Below are 20,959 nucleotides of genomic sequence, written 5' to 3'. Positions count from 1 at the left end.
TAATCCCCTGAAAGTTGAATCACATGTGGATAGGGTGGTGAAGAAGACATTTAGTATGTTGGCTTTCATAAATCAGAGTATTGAATTCAGGAGTTGGGATGTTATGTTAATATTGTATAAGGCATTGGTGAGGCAAAATTTGGAATATTGTGTGCAGTTTTGATTGGTGAATTACAGGAAGGATATAAACAGTATAGAGAGAGTGCAGAGGAAGTTTACGAGAATGTTGCTGCGGTTTTAGGGTTTGAGTTACAGGGAACAGTTGAGCAGGATGGGACTTTATTCACTGGAGCGTAGAAGACTGAGGGTGATCTTTTAGAGGTATTCAAATTATAAGGGGGACAGATAGAGTCAAAATGGATAGGCTTTTTCCATTGAGAATGGGGGAGGTTCAAACAAGAGGGCATGGATTGAGAGTAAAAGGGGAAAGTTTAGGGGAAACATAAGGGGAAATTTCTTCACACAGAGGGTGGTGGGGGTGTGGAATGAACTTCCGGCAGTGGTGGTAGAAGCGAGATCGATGTTAATATTCAAGGAAAAATTGGATAAATATGTGGACGGGAGAGCAGTGGGGAGGTATGGGCCAAATGTGAGTCAGTGGGACTAGGTGGGAGAAATTCTTCGGCATGAACTAGAGAATTATATAATGAGGGGATGTTATGAAATGATACTGTAAACTTAATTTTTAAAAAAATTTAATTTTACATTTTTCCTTTATTTTTTTAATGTAGACATATAGGACAGTAACAGGGTCTTCCAGCCCACAAGCCCATGCCACCCAATTTCACAAAATTAACCTACAAAACCTGTACATTTTGAAGGGTGGGGAAAAACTGGAGCACCCGGAGGAAACCCATGCAGACACAGGAAGAATATACAGCGCAGACAGCTGCGCTAAATTCAAATCTGGGTCACTAGCGCTGTGACAGCATTACGCTAACTGCTACACTAACTGTGCAGTTATTGATGAAGCCACTGAGGTGAGCCTGGAACATTGTACTGAGGAACATGTGCTGAGTTGGGCTGGGCCTGGGATGAAAGGCATGGCTCCAGTCATTAGTATTTTCCCTGCAATGTCTGTTGACTTCACTTTTACCTAATTGATCCACCTTCACCCAAATGTTGACTGCTCTTGACATAAAGGCGATCTCTCTCTTTACCTCTGGAATTCAACTCTTTGGTTCATGTTTTTACCAAGTGCTGTGGTGACTCATGGGCATGATAATCCAGGTAAAACCCAAACTAGGTTTTGGTAAATAATTGCTGCTTGATGGCATTGATATAAACACCTTGCATTACTTTGCTGATCATTAACAGAACTCTGGGTGGTAATTACCTGAACTGGAATTGTTCCATTGGTGAGCAGGTCATTGCTGGGCAATGGTCCACTGTGAGAGTGAGCCCCAGTGTTGTAATTGTGCTGGAAAAGCTTGGCAAATGTGTTCTGGAGTGCCAAGTCTTTGGCAACATGTGGCCTTGGATTACTCTCCAACTTTAAGCTATTTCTGAATGTTAGGAGTCAATTAATTTGGCTCAGTTTGCTTCTCTGATGTTCTGGGTATTGGTTGAAAGCTGAAGTGGATCATTTAAGTTCTTTGTCACATATTCCCCAATAGAGTGAGAAGTTATTATTCCACAATCAGTCCAGCAAGTCATCTCTCATATGCAAGCAACAGCACAATGTAGAAGAACAAGAACACATCACAGTTTGTAGTGTTACAGTGAATAAATCAGTTAGTAATACAATTGTTCCAGTCAGTGCTTCTAGCTGAACTCAGGTATAATTGCCTCCATGTGCTGGGGTGCACTGCCATTGAGAATGGGAATATTACTGGAGCTTCTGCAACCTTTCAGTTATTAGATGTCTACCACCATGCATGTCATGAGCTCTGATATGACTGGTTATGAGATCACACTTTTTTGCTTTTGACCATGTATGTAGTATGAGTTGCATTTTTTCTGAGTTGCTGTCACATAGATATTCCTGGATATCCCATTAAATGATGACACTAGAAACCTCAAACAAAAAAAGTGATTTAGCGAAAGCTTCCAGCATTTTTGTATTTGATCCTCTATCTTAATTGTTATGGATGCTATCAGTACAAGCAATTTGGACAGAAGTGGTCCGTGGAACAAGGAACATTTACTGAAATAACTTAGCAAATTGAGCAGCATCCATTGTGGGGGTTTATGGCTCTGAATTGCATGATGATTTGAGTGAATTATGTCTTACCACAGGAGTTTCATTAAACTATGCTTGAATCACTGTTCACGTTTAATCTTCTCATCAAAGAAACCTATTGAGACATGTCAACTGCAGATCCTGGGATTAGGACCAAAAAAGCACCCTTTTGGAGGAACATGGCAGGTTAAGCAGTGTCACTGGGGAAAAAGGATGGTCAATGTTTTACTGTATGTCAGATAGTACTATTTTACTTGTATGATCACTTGCTTTAGAGGAGGTGCAGGGAAATTTTAGTTGTTTGGTTCCAGATAGTGTGTTTGCTGTTTCAGGGGATATTGAAACAACCAGGCCAGTATTCTCGAGAATTCAGAAAAAATAGAAATAATGTCATAATGGACACAAGAAAATTCCCACTAGACTGAGCAGGCTGATGTGGGGATGACATTCCTTCTCGCTGAAGAGTCAAGAGGCACAATAAGCTGCGGGCAATTTAAGTTCAAATGAGGAGTAATTTCTTTAGAATTTGGAACTTTCTATCCTGTAGGTTTTTAGGATATTTCTAAACAGAGTTAAATAGATTTCTCTCACAAGTATCAACTCAGCTTCTGTCCCTGTTCCGAGAGCCCTCAGTTTCCTGACCTTTTCAATGTTTATGGACTTCACCTTTAAATAATTGGTGGTATTGTGTACAGAGGAGGTTGTCTCAGGTTAAAGCAGCATTTTGACCAGGTGAAATTAAATTCTGATAATTGTGAGGTGATGCAATTTGGGAAATGAAATGATGGCAAATGTAGAGCCGTAAGACATTGGGGTTCAAGCTATTGTTCTTTGAAAGTGGCAACATAAGTGTGATGAAGACTTGTGGCACGTTTACTGCCATAAATTGGGGCATGGAAAAGAACGGGGTGATTAGATTGCAAGTTTACAAAGTACTGATCATGTTGCAATTCCGTGCCCACACTATGCAACAGTTATGATTGAACTGGAAAGGATGCAGAGTAGATTCAACAGGGTGTTACATGGATTGCAGAGGTTTAATTTTAGGGAAAGATTGGATAGGCTGGAGTGAAGGAGGTTGAGACATGTCCTTGTAGATATGTATAAAATTGTAAGAGGTAGAGAGAGATCTGGTCAGAATAATTTTCCCATCATAAATATGTCATAAGCCAGAAACTACAAGTTTAATGTGAGAGGAAGTTTGAAAAGGGATCCATATGGAAAGGGGTTTGTGACAGATAGTGATTGACATCTAGAGCACACTGTCAAGAGGAGATGATGGGTCAAAAAAGTCAGCTAAATTCTGCCTTTATTTCAGAGGCATTTAGATAAATATTTGAATTGGCAAGACATGAAGGTGAGCAAATGGACAAAATGTCCCATAGTTGTGTTGAGGGCTGAAGGGCTGTCTGTCTCTATTCCTTAATTGATTTAGCCTCCACAACCCTCTCCGCTGGTCAGAGATTCACCACCCTCTGCAATGAGTTGTTCCTTTGAACCTTGATTTTACATGGCCAACCCCTAATTTTATGTTAAAAAAAATCAGGGGTAGGTTGACTTGCGCAGGTTTCACCTGATGCCACGTGAGACTCCATGGATCAAGGTCCACTCATGTTGATACGTGTCGGACTCTGGCTTTACCCTCCCCTCAATTTGGTCTATGTGTCGTCTGAGTCCAACGTGCTCGTTGAATGAAGTAATAGAAGGTATTCATTTTCACAATCAGTTTATTACATAGCACAAGAATAAAGCTTAACAGAGCTCTGGTTCAGTCGTTAGTTCATAGGTCACCTGCTCGGTGAGCTATTCCCCAAGACTGACCCTTACCGTCCAGTCTCTTCTGTTTATATAGATCAACATTGTTACACTGAACAAAAGTTGGCTTTCTTTGATAGGCTCCTTGCCTAAGATTTATCTCAAGCAATTTCCTGCTCTGCAATGATCTATGGTGTAGACCTCCTATCTTAATCCCCAAGGCCAGAACATTCTGTTGTTTTAATCAACACCTTCCATGTACCCTTATGACTCCTCATTCCTACGCAAGTGGTTTATTTATTTTATTTGTCTCTGACATTCTGTCATGGTACTCTTATCACTTATCCTTGCAATACACTTATCTTCCTGTCCCTGGCCTGTTTCAGAATAAATCACTGTCCCTATGGTTCCTCCAACCTCATGCTGTCTAACTTCTCCTATCTGCTATCTTGTTACTCCCATGTGTGTTTTTGATGTTTTCTCTCCAGTCTTGTGCAATTAGCAGTGTAACCTTGCGGATGAAAGTATTCTCTCTCTTTGTATTTGGAGGCAGCAAATTCTACACATACTATAATCAGCCAACTTTTCTACATACTGTGGCTGTTACTTAATTGCATTAATATTTCCCTTAAACCGTATAATTGAAGTAAATAGTAAATTGTTACATAGTAATGGATTAATGAATACATAATGAATACTTCATAGGCATATTTTCCATGATTACTTAACCCCTCGGTTCCAACATACGCTAACCTGTTCCTGCATCTAAGTGGCCTGCAGTCAGTTTCAAACATCTTAGGGGCCATTCTCACTGATTTGACCGATCCACGAGGCTACACATACCCTGAGATTCTGTTCCTGCAAAGCGTAGCACATTGCACGTAAAGTGTGATTGTGTGAAGCCGCAAGCATTTGCTTCTTTATTCGCCTGCGGGGCCTTTGTCATAATTTAATCACCAGCGTCCAGTTTGTGAGAACGACGAGCTTCTTCAATGCACCACAACGAATGCGCGCTGCAGCCAATGCCCTATCCCTCCGTTTCACGCCCCCTTGCGGGGAGTGCGCATGCTCGGGGAGCTGTGCCTGCTGGGAGAGTTCCGTCCTATTTCTCCGCGGCGGGTCAGGTTAAGTGGTGGTGGGAGGGGTCTCTCTAAACAGTGAAGGTCGTGCAGCTGCGGCCTGGGGTCGCCCTCTGTCTCCAAGACCCTTTACTTGTCCGCGGGACGGACCGCGCGCTTAACATTAGTCTAGAGGCGATTAAACGAGTCGCCCGCTCTGAATGAGCCGCTTTCTGTATCGTGGGGCATTCTGGGTAAAGTTACCCGCCATTTGCAAGCCAACCGTTCTTTGAAGGATACATCTCCTTCAGGTGACGATGCCGTTAGTAGGGTAGATCCAGTGACCTTGGTTCGATCCTCACCTCGGGTGTTAGGGAAATTCCGGGTGACAAGGCACAAGGATGCTCTCGTGGTATGTATACCTATATACGTTTCCAAGTAGATGCACTGTGTAGTGAAGTTAGGACGGATAAGCAGTCAATTCAGCAAATTTGCAAGCATAAGATCAAGGATTTAACGTGTTTCGCTGGAAACAAATCTGACAAGATTGTTGTCTTGTTTTTAAATGCCTAATAATAAGAAATAAAGGTTGAAATTGTTGTGCAACTGGAAATGGTTCGGTATAACTTTGTGGGCATTACTGAGTTATGACTGAAAGAAAATCATGGCTGGGAAATAAACGTCCAAGAATGCACAGTGTATCAGAAGGTCACGCAGGTAGTTGGGGGGGGGGGGGGGAACGGGGTGTTGGTAAAAAAAGAATCATTGATTTGGAAAGAGGTTAGACAGTAGTTCAAAACTTTAAGAAGCACGTGTAGGTCGTGAAGCTGATTCTACTGATTCAGTAACACTTTAGCTGGTCTGATCATGATCTCAACACCATATTCCTCCTTTCTCCCCATATTTCTCAAATGTGTTGGAAATGACTGTCTTTTCTTAAATATATTCAATAACTGCTGCCACCGTTCTCTGCAGAAGTTGAAAATTCTGAGGATTCCTCTGTGTCAAGAATTTCCCGGGAGGCTTGGCAAGATGGCGTAGAGTCTAAACGTGTAATCTTGACCTCTCTGGCCAGACTTTTAAGTACCTGTTTTTTAACCCTTTGTTTTCAAATTTAAACTTTTTAAATTTTAGTTTAAAGTATCAGGGAACTATTATGGCCACTAATGGTAAAAAGATTAAACCTCAAGTGTAGAAGAAGTTACATTTTCGAAGTGCTGAAGATTTGGGGCCTAGACGACTTGATACAGCCTCAGGCTTAATCTCTTCATTGTCTAAAGCTCAAAGACTGCCTGTGGGAGCTGAAAAAAAAGTCTATTACTCACCAAGTGAAGGATGGCGCTGGAATTACCCGTTCTCTGGAAGAAGGTGCGTGTTCCCGAGAAGTGGATCCCGATTTGGAAAGCCTTTCGATTTCAACGGAGGGAGCACACAGGAAGACGACTCCATTAGAAAAATCTGGTCGTTCTGGAAACGGAAGAAATGGCAGAAATGGGAAAAACGGGAATGGAAAGAGTCCAACTTCTTCTGAAATGGGATCTTCGAGATTGGAATCTCTTGGATGAAAAGAAGAATTTTCTTTTTCTTACTCTATTGTTTTTGTTATTATGATATTTTGATGTTATTCAATGTTTGGCTGGGGAGGGAGAGATTTGCTCTGACCCACACCCAATTTTTGCTTAGGGGATTACTACCTTTTGGTAGTTTTTTTTGGGGGGGGGATTTTCTTTTCTTTTTCCTTCTTAGTTTTTTTCATTTTAGTTAATTTTTAATTTGTGATTTTTTTTTCCTATTTTCCTATGTTGATTTCAGTTTTTATATAAAGATATTATTGGTATTTAGTAATAATAGTAAGTATGTCGAAGTTGAGGTTTGCTACTTTTAATGTTCGAGGATTAAACAGTCCGATTAAGCGTATGCGAGTCTTGGCGTATATTAAGAAAATGAAATTTTATATTGCTTTTTTTACAAGAAACACATTTGAATGTGAAGGAAAGTATGAAATTAAAGAGGGACTGAGTTGAGCATGTATATTCTTCTTCATTTAATTCTAGGGCTAACAATTTTGATACATAAAAATTTATCTTTTGAATTACAATCAATGGAAGAAAAGGCAGGATGTATTCTTAACTTGAATTGTAAAATTTTTAGTGAATTTTGGACTTTACTTAATATTTATGCCCCAAATGTAGATGATGAAATGTTTATTTCAGATGCATTTTTATGTTTGTGTCAGGCTAATTATAATATTTTAGTTGGTGGTGATTTTAATTGTGTTTTGAAACCTTTATTAGATAAATCTCCGAAGAAATTTAAGAAATCCAAGATGGCAGTTCAGGTTCAAGAGTTGATGAAAGATCTTAATTTAGTAGATATTTGGAGATCTCTTAATCCGATAGAGAAAGATTTATCCTTTTATTCATCTAGACATGAATCATTTTCGAGGATTGACTTCTTTTTAGTATCGGCACACTTACTAGGAAAAATACAACAAGCGGAATATAAAAGTAGGGTGATTTCAGATCATTCTTTGTTATATTTTACATATGCAACTTCTGAGAAAATCCAAGTGCCCTATCATTGGAGGTTTAATACAATGGTGTTAAAAAATATGGAATTTATTGATTTTTTTGAAAAAACAACTTAATTTTTTTTTGAAAAATATTCTAATTCTGTTCAAAGTAAGTTTGTATGATGAGATGCTATGAAAGCCTATTTGAGAGGACAAATAATTAGTTATACTTCTAAAATAAAAAAGAATCGATTAAATCAGAGTCTTGAATTAGAGAAACAGATTGATGAGTTAGAAAAGGAATTTCAGAAAGATGCTACAGAAGATCAGAAAATAGAATTATCTAGGTTGAAATTGGAATATAATACTTTGCAATCTTATCAATTTGAATGTGTGATTAATAGGACTATTACTTATAAACCTCGTGAGATTAATGATGAATTTTATTCATTTTATAAAATGTTATATACATCTGAAGGAAAACAAGACACTGGATCGATTGATCTTTTTTTTATCACAGTTGAATTTACCGATATTAGAGGATACAGATATACAGGAGTTAGAAGAACCATTTACTGATTTGGAAATTAAAATGGCTGTGCTGGAAATGCTGAACGGTAAATCGCCTGGTGATGATGGATTTTTGGTTGAATTTTTAAAAAAATTTTATGATTATTTATCTACGGTGTTTGGGGATGTATTACATCAAGTTGGAGAACATTATGAAATACCTGAGTCTTGTTCTAGTGCTTTAATTACAGTAATTCCTAAAAAAGATAGAGTTCCTTTGAAAGTATCTTCATATAGACCAATTTTGTTGTTAAATGTAGATTATAAAATAATAGCTAAAATATTATTGAATAGATTGGCTACATTTTTACCCTAGTTGATTCATATGGGTTAAACAGGTTTTATAAAGAATAGATATGCTTCAGATAACATTTTGCGCGTGATTAGTTTGATTAATAGATTTCGACAATCCTCAGATCACCCGATGGTGGTATCTCTAGATGCAGAAAAAGCATTTGATAGAGTTGAATGGAATTTTTTTGTTTAAAGTTTTGGAGAAATTTAAGTTTGGTCCTTCTTTTATTGGTTGGATTAGGGCTCTTTATAGTAAACCGGTAGCTAGAGTATTGACGAATGGTTTGATTTCGAAACCCTTTAAGTTAACTCGATCAACTCATCAAGGTTGTCCTTTATCACCAGCTTTTTTTGCGTTATTGATTGAACCTTTAGCACAGCTGATAAGACAAAATATACAGATACAAGGTATGAAAGTTTTAGATGAGGAGTATAAAATTAATTTATTTGCTGATGATGTATTGGTGTATTTAATAAACCCAGCTCAGTCACTTTTGCACTTGAAGGAGTGTTTAATACAATATGGATGTCTTTCTGGATATAAAGTTAATTGGGGAAAAAAGTGAAATATTACCAGTAAGTAAAGGAGATTATTCAGTTTATAAGAATATTATTAATTTGAAATGGACTGATCGAATTAAATATTTCGGTATAATTTTGAATGTTAATTATCAATCTTTATATAAATTAAATTGTTTCATTAATGAAAAAATTAAAACTGATTTGATTAAATGGAAAGATTTACCTATTAATTTAGTGGGTAGGATAAATACAATTAAGATGAATATCTTTCCGCGTATACAATATTTGTTTCAATCTATTCCGTATTTACTTGATAATATTTTTTTTTTGAGGGAGTTTTTATGGAGAGGTATATTTTCAAGAGTAGCTTTGAATAAATCAACTTGGAAATAAGAGTTAGGGGGATTACGTTTACCACATTTTCAAAATTATTATGAAGCAGCCCAACTTAGTTCATTGATAAATTTGGTACGGCCTCCTAATTGGGCCAAAATTGAGATGGTAAATATTTCTGAATTTGAAATACATCAATTTTTGTTTAGATGGAATATAAATTTGTTACAACAATATAATGTGCCTATACTAAAACATTTAATGAAGTTATGGATAAAGAAAAATAAAATGATGGGCTCTAGGGGTAAATTATCGGCTTTGACTCCATTGTTTAATCATCAACTTATTTCTTTTTCAATACATAATTGAAGTTTATTGCATTGGAGATTTAAAGGTGTGAAAAATTTGGGAGATTGTTTTAAAGAGGGTAAATTTTTATCTTTTAATCAGATGAGGGAAAGTTTTGGTTTTGATAAGAACTTTTTGTTTCTTTATTATCAAATTCGATCTTTGGTAAATTGTATGTTTGGTAGAGATATGATTTTACCTGAAATTACTAAATTTGAGACTTTTCTTATGAAGGTACCAGGGAAGGGTTATATTTCATCTATGTATCAAATATTACAGGATGGTATGGATAAAAAGGATTGGGATAGATCTAAAAGTAAATGGGAAGCGGATACTGGTTTTATTTTTTCCAAAGATGATTGGTTAGATATTTGTTATGATAGTGTAACTAGATTGATAAATGTATGTTATGCAATGATTAACTACAATTTTTTACATCAATTATACTTAACACCTGAAAAATTAAAAAAGTATGGTTTTCATGAACCAGATTTGTTTTAGATGTGGTGATACGGTTGGAACTTTTTTTCATGCCGTTTGGTCATGTATACATATACAATCTTTTTGGAAGAAAATTCAATCATTTTTAGAATATCTGTATAAGATTAAAATAGTTTTAGATCCAACAGTATTTTTATTGGGTAGTTTGCAACCTCTGAAAGGCTTGGAAAGTTTCAGCTTGCTTTTGTATATTTAGCTTTATCCGTAGTGAAAAATTGTATTGCTAGTACGTGGAAAGATACAAATATGAATGATATTAATAGATGGCATAATGAGATGAAATATTGTTTAATAATGGAAAAAATTACGTATGTTTCGCGTGATAATTATAATTTTTTATTAATAAGTGGCTGTTATATTCAGAATATTTACATTTCAATTTACATTGATTAGATCTTAATATGTATATTTAATTTTTCTTTAATATTTTTTCTTTTTTCTTTATGACTCTCCTTGGGAGAATTGGCTGAAGGTGGGGGTGGGTTCTTTTATTTTCTATAAAAAATAACGTTCATGTTTATGGTTAATTGTTGTATATGTCATATTATTTGTTTTTTGAACGAATAAATATTCCCCTCTATTCCTTTTATATGGTTAAACCCCCTAATGCTGAAAAAATCTAAATCTCATAAGGGAATGATTGCTGCATCAATCTTCAATCCCAAAAGTTTACAATAAGGTCTTATTCCTTTTGGCGCTGAAACGCTTTGCTACACTTAATAATTCTGGTGCCCTGAATTGAACAGAATTTTTCAATTGAGATATTTCTAGAATCCCACAGCAAAGGAGCAGGCCCTTCAACCCAAGTTCTCTGTGATGACAAAGCTTGTCCCATTTGGCTCTGTTCTATGAAAATCCCTCTCATTCTTTTCTATCCATTCTTTTGAATGTTACAATTGTGTCTCATCTGCCACTTCCAGTGCCAGCTCATTCCACCTACCCACCACCCTCTGTAAGAAGCAGGTGTCTTTTGGGTCCCTCTTAAACCATCCCCTCTCACCTGATATCGAGGCCTTCTACTTTTGGATTCTCCTACTCTGGGAAAATGGCTGAAACTATTTATCTTATCTATGCCTTCATGAATTTTTAAACACCTATAATGTTTTCTCCACCTTTTTGGCCTCCCACATTCCAGTTGGAACCTTCCATTCTATTCATCATCTCCTTATAATTCAGTCAACCAATCCTGGCGACACTCTTGTGAATCATTTCTGCACCCTTTCTGGCTTCATGCTACCTTTCGAATAGCTGGGTGACCAAAAATACAGAATCAGGATTTATTGGTCATGAACAAGTCATTAAATTTGATGTTTTGCAGCAGCATCATGGTGCAAACATTCATATAATCATCTTACAGCATTAAAAATAAAATAATAATAACAATAATATTGCACGAAAAGTCAGGCAGTGTTCATTAATTATTCAGAAATCTGATGGCAGCGGGGAAGAAGTTGTCCTTGTGGTGTTGAGCACTCGTCTGAAGGCTCCTGTATATTTTCCCCAATGGTAGCAGAGTGAAGAGGACATGGTGGTGGGGTCTTTGAGGATAGAGGCTCCTTTTTTGAGACACTGCCCCATGTAGATGTCCTCAATGGAGTGAACTCTGGTGCCTGATGTTGCAGGCCGAGTTAACCCTCTGGAATTCATTTTTGTCCTGAGAGTCAGTGACTCCATACCATGCAGTGATCCAACCAGCCAGAATGCTCTCCATGGTATACCTATATAATTTTCCAAGAGTTTTCGGTGACATACCGAACCACCTCAGACACCTCACAAGTTGAGCCACTGGCGAGCCTTCTTTGTAATTGTATCAAAATGGAGGCTCCAGGACAGATCCTCGGAGATGTTGACACCCAGGAGTTTGAAGTTCTTGACCTTCTCCATTACTGAGCCCTTGATGAGGACTGAATCATGTACCCCGACTTCCTTCTGAAGACCACAATCATCTCCTTGGTTTTGCTGATGTTGAGTGTAAGGTTGTTGTTGTTACATCATTGCACGAGCTGATCTATCTCCCTCCTGTACGCTTCCTCATTGCCGTTTGTAATTCTGCCAATAACTGTGGTGTCATCGGCAAGCTTGTCAATAGCATTAGAATTATGCCTGGCCACGCACTCATGGGTGCATAACGAGTAGAGCAGTGGGCTAAGCACACATCCTTGGGGTGCACCTTTGTTGATGATCAGTGAGGAGGAGGCGTTTCCAATTCGTACCGACTGTGGTTTTCCAATGAGAAAGTCAAGGATCCAGTTGCAGTGGAGAGTACAGAGGCCTAGAGTTTGTAGCTTCTGACCAGCACTGAAGGAATAATGGTATTAAAGGCCGAGCTGTAGTCTATGAAGAACAGCCAAATGTATAAATTTCTGTTTTCAAGGTGATCCAGAGCTGAGTGGAGAGCCAGCGATATTGCACCTGCTGTGGAGCGATTGTGTTGATTGACGAATTGCAGTGGATCCAGATCTTTACTTGGGAATGTGTTAATTCTGGCCATGACCAGCCTATCAAAGCATTTTATCACAGTAGAGGTTAGTGGTAGATATAGAGGCAACTTGCACTACTCTTCTTGGGCACCAGGATGATTGATGTCCTTTTGAAGCTGGTGAATACATACAGTATTCTAAGTGTGGTCTCATCAATGTCTTCTACTATTGTAATTTGGCATCCACCTCAAGTCCTTGATGTGCCAAAAGCATCTTGTTTATCTGCTTTGTCACTTTTATGGAATTACATATCTGTACTTCTGCGTCTCTTTGCTCCACAATACTCTCCAGAACCATACAAATTACCGTTCAATTCCTATCGTGGTTTAACCTCCCAAAATGCAACACCCTGCACTTCTCCAAGATAAATTCAGTGTTATTCCTTGGTCCTCTTTCCCAGTTCATCTAAAACTGCACCACCCCCCCCCCCAACTCACATCCCACCTTCAAGAATCCTGATGCCATAAGTGGTTTTCAAACATTTTTTGTTGCACTCTCATACCCTTGACTAATCAAAGAGCACTTATGGCATCAGGATTGTTGAAGGTGGAATATGAGTATGGGGGGGGGGGGGGGGGCAATTTGAAGACCACTGATCTGAATCCTCTTGTAGACTTAGATGAGCTTAGACAATTTTCTCAGATAATTTAGCAATAACTCGTGCAAAGTGCTGATAGTTCTGTGAGGTGCAGAAGGGGACTGTGCATTTAGTGTTAAATGAAGAACGAGGATTGAAAAAAAGCAACCTAAACTTGCCTGAGCAGCCAATTATCACTGGTATGGCATGTGGAACATACAAAGATTGAACAAAACAATTTAATTTTAATTTTCTCTGTTTATAAATTGAATCACATTTCATTATTTTTGCCAATTCAAATTAATAGTCTTGTTTTTTTAAATCCGTAATCCTCATTTGGCAGCAGAATGCCATCAAGTGCTGAATGATTGCCCAGGGATCCAACAGGAAAAGAGCTGAAACCAGGAGTCTAAAGGAACAGAGCATTTTGCAGCCAATCCTGGTGCTGGTCAGGTCAGTCAGAATGAATCTCAGATGAGCAAGTTCTCCTTCTCCATTGTATTCATTCACAAGATGTGGGAATGAACAGCAGTGTCACGAGTTACTGCCAACAATGTGAAGTTTCTCACCGCAGCCACCAGGCTCCCGAAGGATAGTGCTATCATACTGCCCCTAATTGATCTTTCTTTCTAAGTGGTGCTCTTTACATGGCTCGAGGCATGCTAGAGATGATTTGTTGGAATTCTTGCTGTAGTAGGAATGTGACAAAGAAACTTGCATCTTAAAAATAAGGAGTTGCTGAACCACATTCTTGAAAAATTCAGTTCACCTTCACATTATTGGGAGATATGTCTTCAAAAGGCATGCAATGGTGCTATTCCCAAGTGTGTTGTGAGAAGGAAATTATTCCCTCTTGAACTACAAAAGTTCACATGGGGAAGGCATCTTGAAGGTGTGATTTTGGCTGATGAGCTACAGCACTTCACTCCAGCATCAAGTCAGTCGTGCATCTGTTGGGAGGCTGTGACTATCATTGCATTCCTTGTTCTGGATGGTGGAGGCTGCAGATTTGGCGAGTTTCTTTTCCCCAAAAAATCTTGTTAGGTTGCAAATGTACAAAGTTCCTGTCCGTCATTCATGATTATCCACCTTTTCATTCTATTCTCCCAGATTCTTGTATAGGTCCAGACCAGAGTTTATTATCTTTCCTGAGCACAATGGTCAAGCAGATTAAAACAACATTTTGCAAGAGCACCTCAGCAGTTCGAGCGAGCATCATCTCAGTTTAGAAGTGGTCTAGCTTGAGACATTAACCATTCTTTTTCACCCCACTGATGTTACTCAACGCACTGTTGAAACCAGGAGTCTAAAGGAACAGTGCATTTTGCAGCCAATCCTGGTGCTGGTCAGGTCAGTCAGAATGAATCTCAGATGTGCAATTTCTCCTTCTCCATTGTATTCATTCACAAGATGTGGGAATTAACAGCAATGTCACGAGTTACTGCCAACAATGTGAAGTTTCTCACCGCAGAGATTCTAGCAGAGGACATTAGAGCACAGTACAGGCCCTTCAGCCCACAATGGTGTACTGACCTACTATATCTATCAAAAACAACTCAGCCCTCCCTACCTCGTAACCCTCTAAATTTCTTTCCTCCATGTGCCTGTCTAAGAGTCTCTTGAATGCTCCTATTGTTCCAGTGTCCATCACCACCCCTAGCAATGCATTCGAGGGACCCCAACCCCCTGACATCACTCCTAAACTTTCTTCCCTTCACTTTGCACAGATTTTGTACTTTGCTCTGAGGAAAAAGGTGCTGGCTGACTACATGATCTCTGCCTCTCATAGATTGTAGACCTCGATTAAGTCACCTCTTATCCTTCTTTGCTCCAAGAGAAAAGCTGCAACTCAGCTCACTTTGCCTTAAGATATAATTTCCAATCCAGGTAAATTCTGGTAAATCTCCTCTGCACCTTCTTCATAGCTTCCACATCCTTCCTCTAATGAGGTTACTAGAACTGAACACAATATTCTAAGTGTGGTATCAGCAGAGATTTATAGAGCTGCAACATTACCTCACAACTCCTGAATTTGATCCCCCTGACTAATGAAGCACAGAATACCATAGGCCTTCGTAACTGTCCTATCAACCTCAACCTTGAGATCCATGGATTTGGACCCCAAGGTCCCTCTGTTCTTCCACACTGTCAAGTATCCTACCATTGACCATGTACTCATCCTTCTGGTTTGTCCTTCCAAAGTGCATCACCTCACACTTACTCAGTTCAAACTCCATTTGCCACTTTTTTGCTCAACTCTACATCCTGTCTATATCCTGTTGTAACCTTCAGTACTACCCGCAACTCCTCCAACCTTCGTATCATCTGCAAACTTACTGGTCCATCCTTCATACAGGTTACTTATAAAAATTACAAAGAGCAGGGATCCCAGGACAGATCCCTGCAAAACTCCACCAGTTACTGACCTCCAGGCAGAATACTTCCCATCCACTACTACTCTGCTTCCTGCAGGCAAGCCCATCCTGAAACCACACAGTTGAGGTTGTATGGATCCCATGTCTTTCTTTCTTTTTAAAATATATTTATTGAGTTTAATTTAAAAAAACTACACATATAGATCTAATACATTTACTAGAGTATGAGAAAAGACTAAACATTTGAACGTTTCAAATAAAACCTTGATTATACAGAATATAAATTGTGTGCACCCTTTCAGATCAAACCCACTATATCAATGTCCTGGGTAAACTTGTACCTCTCATTTTGTTCGTTTTAGATTGGTCACAGTGTTCGAGCTACCGAAAGAAAATGGACACACACACTGAGAGCAGTTCAGTTTATACAAGTCTTTATTACTAAATCTAAAGCTGAATTCACACTACAATATGCAAGCCCTTCCCAATTATACTTATCAACGCCTGGACTGGTCCCAACTGCCGAAGTGAGGCAACGACTGCACATTTGTAGTAGGTTGTCGGGGCGCCGGTAGCAGCTTCTCCACCTCCCTCGACCGGGACGTTAGCTGGACTCTTGAAGTTCTTCTTCTTGCTGAGAGATGTTGCCACCTCTTGGAGAGTCTCAAACTTCCATGGCTTATATTACCCAAAAGTTGTTTATTTCTGGTCTTATCTCTTTGAACAAATGATTTGATTATCTTCAAGACACAGTCTGTGACCAACAAAAGACAACTGCATCTCTGGGGCCTCATGGTGGAAATTAAATAATGTCTACTGATTCAACTGCACCCTGGGCCCCATGGTGGAATTTAGATTTTGTCTGCTGATTATAAAAAAACAAGCAGGTTCTCAGCCTTGCAGAAGCAAAGGCTGCAAAGGTAAAAAAAAACAGTTTAAATCATCCATTACAATCAAAAACATTAAAAAAGGGAAAAACCCCTAATAATCAAACCCCTCCCTCTAATAAGGCAAATTTGCATATCTACCAAAAATAGGAAATGAATGACAACATTCGGAGAGCAGACAGCGTTGTTCAGGAGCATTCAAACACCCTAATTCGTTAAGTTATGGTAATAATCCATGAATGGACCCACGTCTAATAAAATTTCACCTTTACATCTTTTACATTTGGTCTGATTTTTTTTCTAAACTCAGGAAGGATATAACCTCCTGTAACCATTGAGTATGGGTAGGGGGAATACTTTCATTCCATTTCATCAGAATTGTCCATCTAGCTATCAATGAGATAAAAGCTAAAATTTGCTTCTGAGATGGTCAACAATGTTTCCTCTTATTGAGAAAAACCAAACAGAGCAATTAAGGGACATTGTTCTAATTTGACCTTAAAAATAATTGATAAAGTTTGAAAGTAATTTTTCCAAAAATTTTCTAAACTAGGCCGGGTCCAAAACATGTGCATAAATGAGGCCTCAAAAATTTCACCTTATCACAAGACCAAACCAAGTGTAAAAACATCCCTTTCTGTATTCCACACTAAAAACATAAATCTGATTCCCTAAATCCATATCATTTCAATTTCTCTGGTGCAAAAAATTATAGTTAACTAAACTATATCTCACATTAATCAACCTAATTACACCCTCATCACACATCCTCATCCAGTTTTCCTCCGAAATAGAAAGCTGTAACTCCTTCTCCCATTTATCCTTTATTTTAAATATGTCGGGTTTATCCATCCCTTGCAATAATGCATACATTTCTGATATAAGTCCTTTTTTTGAACTTTGTGTAATCAACTTCTCAAACCTAGTCAAATTCAGAATCTTAAACTCCTGCCCAAAATTATTCTTTATCAAAGCTTGTACTTGATAATAAGCAAATAGTGAGTTCACTGATATCCCAAATTTGTCTTGAAGTTCAATAAAAGAGAGAAAGATACCCTTCTCAAAATAGTCTCCTATCATTCGAATTCCCTTCAATTCCCAATTTTTTAAATATTGACAATACATAGAAAAAGGAATAATCCTATAAAGGAATCTGAGCAGTAATTTTACCTTTGGTTCCAATTATTTGGTCTCTCTTATACCAAATCTCCAATAAATTTTAGATACTTAATAAGTCTTTAAAAGTTAAGGTTTCTACTTATAAATAAAATATTTAACATTACACTCTGTTAGCTGTGATATTAGCCCATGCTAATTTTAGCCCATGCTGGAGATTGATTAGTGCGCAACATTTGATTAAGAAGTTTCAATTGTGCTGCTTCATAATAATTCTGAAAATTTGGTAACTGCAATCCTCCTAATGCGTATTTCCAAGTCAACTTTTGTAAAGGAACTCTAGATAACTTACGTTTCCATAAAAATAACCAAACTGAAGTGTTCAATTCCTTTAAAAAAAAGCCTTTGGTAAAGAGCAAGGAATAGATTGAAAAAGATATTGTATATGAGGAAATATATTCATTTTGATACAGTTCACCCATCCCATTAAAGTCAAGGGTAGATCTTTCCACCTACTCAAATCTGCCTTAATTTTCTTCATTAATGGTATATAATTGAACTGATACAAATGTTGATAATCCACATTTACTATCACCACCCCCCCCCCCCATACTTTATTCTATCGGATCAACAAAATTGAGTAATTTGTTACAATCTGAATAATCTTCGCTTGAGATTGGTAGTAATTCACTCTTGTCCCAATTAACTTTATAACCAGACATTTATCCACATTGTTCCAAACATCTCTGAAGATGTATCAGAGATTCTTTAGGATTTGTTAAGTATATTAACATAACATCCACAAATAGATTAATCTTGTATTCTTCCTCTCCCATTCTAATACCTTTAATATTAATATTCTGTCTAATAAATTGAGCCCAATGTTCAATAACTAATGCAAATAAGGCTGGAGATAGCGAACAACCTTGTCTAGTTGACCTAGTTAAATTAAACAAAGATGAAATTTGTTAATTTGCCACAACTCTAGCTGACAAATTGTTATATAAGGCCCTTATCCAACCAATAAAGAGTGGACCAAACTTAAAACCTTCCAAGACTTTAAACAAAAAGTGCCAATTAACCCAGTCAAATGCCTTTTCAGCATCCAGGGCCGCCATTAAAGGTTGATTATGTTGATTTTTAGACACATTAATTAATGTAATCAATTTAACAATATTATCGGCTGAATATTGATTTTTAATAAAGCTTGCCTGATCTATATAAATCAATTGTAGTAGATATTTCACAAGTCTATTTGCAAGCACTTTAGCCACATTTTTATAATCCACATTTAACAAGGAAATTGGTCTATATGAAGCTACTTTCAAAAGATCTCTATCTTTTTTTGGAATGATGGTAATTAAGGCTCTAGAAAAAGTCTCTGGAAGAGCAGATGTTTCAGAAGCTTGCCTTAATACTTGTCGAAATACTGGAAGTAATAAATCATAAAATTCCTTGTAGAACTCTAAAGTAAATCTATCCTCCCCGGGTGATTTTCCATTAGGCATAGTTTGTCATAACTCTTTAATTTCTAAGTCTGTAAATGGACAGTCTAACTCCTGAGCATCTAAATCACTCAAAAATGATTCTACTCGATCAGTATCTTGTTTATTAATCCCTGAAGTATATAAATCTTGATAAAAAGAGCAAAATTCATCATTGATCTCCTGAGGTTTATTAGTGACCCTTAAACCTTTCCTTACCGCATTTATCATCCTAGACACTTGTTCTGTCTTCAATTGCCAAGCCAGTACCTTGTGAGCCCTTTCTCCTGACTCATAATACCACTGTTTGAGTCAACTTCTCATATGATGTCTGTAAAGTATTAACGCAATTTCAAATTGGATAACCGATCTTCTTATCTTCTGTCACATACCTCTACAAATCCTTTTCTAAAACCTTAATTTCCTCCATAACCTTATGACTTTCTGCCAATTTTTTTTTAACTTTAGTAGTATAGCTAATAATTTGTCCCCTTAAATACTCTTTCAATGCCTCCCATAATATAAGCTTACTCTGCACTGAATTCTCATTTAATTGCATAAACAACTTAATTTGGTCCCTAATAAAGGTGACAAACTCAGGCTTCAACAATGCTATATTAAATCTCCACCTGTAACTAGATTGACCATATCAGAACCAGTTGAAGAAATTAATAAAAGTGAATGATCAGACGTCTGACTTTTATATTCCACGTTAGTAATTCTCCCCTGTAGTTGAGCTGATATTAAAAACAAATCAATTCTAGAAATGCTGAGTACAATAAAAAATCTTTCTCTGTCAGGTTCAGTCTCTTCCAAATTTCTACCAAATTCAAATCTTTCATAACAACTGCTAAACTTGGGGGTGCGTGGCAAGATGGCGTAGAGGGCAATCCTACTCCTCCTCAGCCAGTTATTTAAGCACCCATCTTTAAACTTTATCTAAGTGAGTAAACGTATTTTTATTTTTGGGAACATTAGTGGGTCACAATGGTGACTAATGTTTTAAAAAAAAAAAGTAATCTCAATTACAGAAGAAACTGCCTTTTAAAAGTACTGAAGAATTGAGGCCTACCTGTCCAGTTGAAGCCACAGAATTGTCGTTTGGAACCTCCAAGGCACAGAGAACTCCTGCCAGGCTGAGTATTACACTGGCGCCGACCTTGTCTCCACAAGATGGCGCCGGCATGTGGAAGAGCTCGGCCGGAGTTGATTCACGCGTTCGCGATGTCAGACGCGCGGGCAACCCGGCTGAGAGAAGGGCCCTTGAGCCCAGGCTGCCGTCGGGTTAACCAGGGATGGGCAGAATGGCATTGGAAACTGCTTCTGCGTAGTCCCTGGCATTGCCAGGTATGCGCGGTGCTTCCAGAGTCCGTGAACTACTGGACCATGTATGGGCTGTTGGGGGACCTGAGTGGCAGTGTCCCGACGTGGTGTGCAAACCTGCAACCACACTGGGAAGGGCCCGACAACATTGGAAGAAGAAGAAGAAGAAGAAGAAGAAGACTTACCTTTAACGTCCAGTTCACAGGAACAATTGGAGGTGGAGTCTAAAGAAGATAGGCCTCAAGATGTGGAACTGGAACCTGGAATGGAGTCTGTTTGTACAGTTTTGCAAGGGATTGCTTATCATAAGAACAATATGTCTAAACAAATGACTCAAGGATTTTTGGATGTAACAACTAAAATATCTTATATATCTGAAGATATATCTACACTTAAGAGGGATGTCAGTAAATGTATTAAATCGATGGATACAGTGCAAGAAAATTTTTTAAAATTGAAACAGCTTTTTCTGAATGTAAAATTCAAGTTGTAAGTAATAAGGAAAAAATAGAGAAAGTGGAAGATTCGTTTTTGGATTGGGGAATCCAGAAGAAAGACTTACTGAAAAAAATTGACTCATTGGAAAATCAAAGTCGGAGAAACAATGTGAAAATTGTGGGTCTTCCAGAAGACATTGAAGGG

General features: G+C 37.9%; 2 protein-coding genes across 6 annotated transcripts in view; one reads left to right on the top strand and one right to left on the bottom strand.

Moving 5' to 3' along the window:
* LOC138744547 (uncharacterized) overlaps positions 1 to 6,458 on the bottom strand; it is a 29,626-nt gene extending 23,168 nt beyond the window's left edge. The window contains exon 1 of the mRNA XM_069900900.1: positions 6,321 to 6,458. The gene's annotated coding sequence lies outside the window, so the exon portion shown is untranslated. The remainder of the gene's footprint in view (positions 1 to 6,320) is intronic.
* The window catches only part of LOC138744548 (zinc finger protein 436-like), an 84,348-nt gene that overhangs the window by 40,208 nt on the left and 23,181 nt on the right, over positions 1 to 20,959 (top strand). The window contains exon 1 of one of the 5 annotated variants that reach the window (XM_069900905.1): positions 5,059 to 5,407. The exons of the other annotated variants lie outside the window; for them this stretch is intronic. The gene's annotated coding sequence lies outside the window, so the exon portion shown is untranslated. Of the gene's footprint in view, positions 1 to 5,058; positions 5,408 to 20,959 lie in introns of those variants that run through there. 5 annotated transcript variants of the gene reach the window in all.

Source organism: Narcine bancroftii, chromosome 10 (genome assembly GCF_036971445.1).
Source record: "Narcine bancroftii isolate sNarBan1 chromosome 10, sNarBan1.hap1, whole genome shotgun sequence".
In the NCBI taxonomy this organism is placed as follows: Eukaryota; Metazoa; Chordata; class Chondrichthyes; order Torpediniformes; family Narcinidae; genus Narcine; species Narcine bancroftii.
This window is presented reverse-complemented; position numbering and strand designations above follow the sequence as displayed.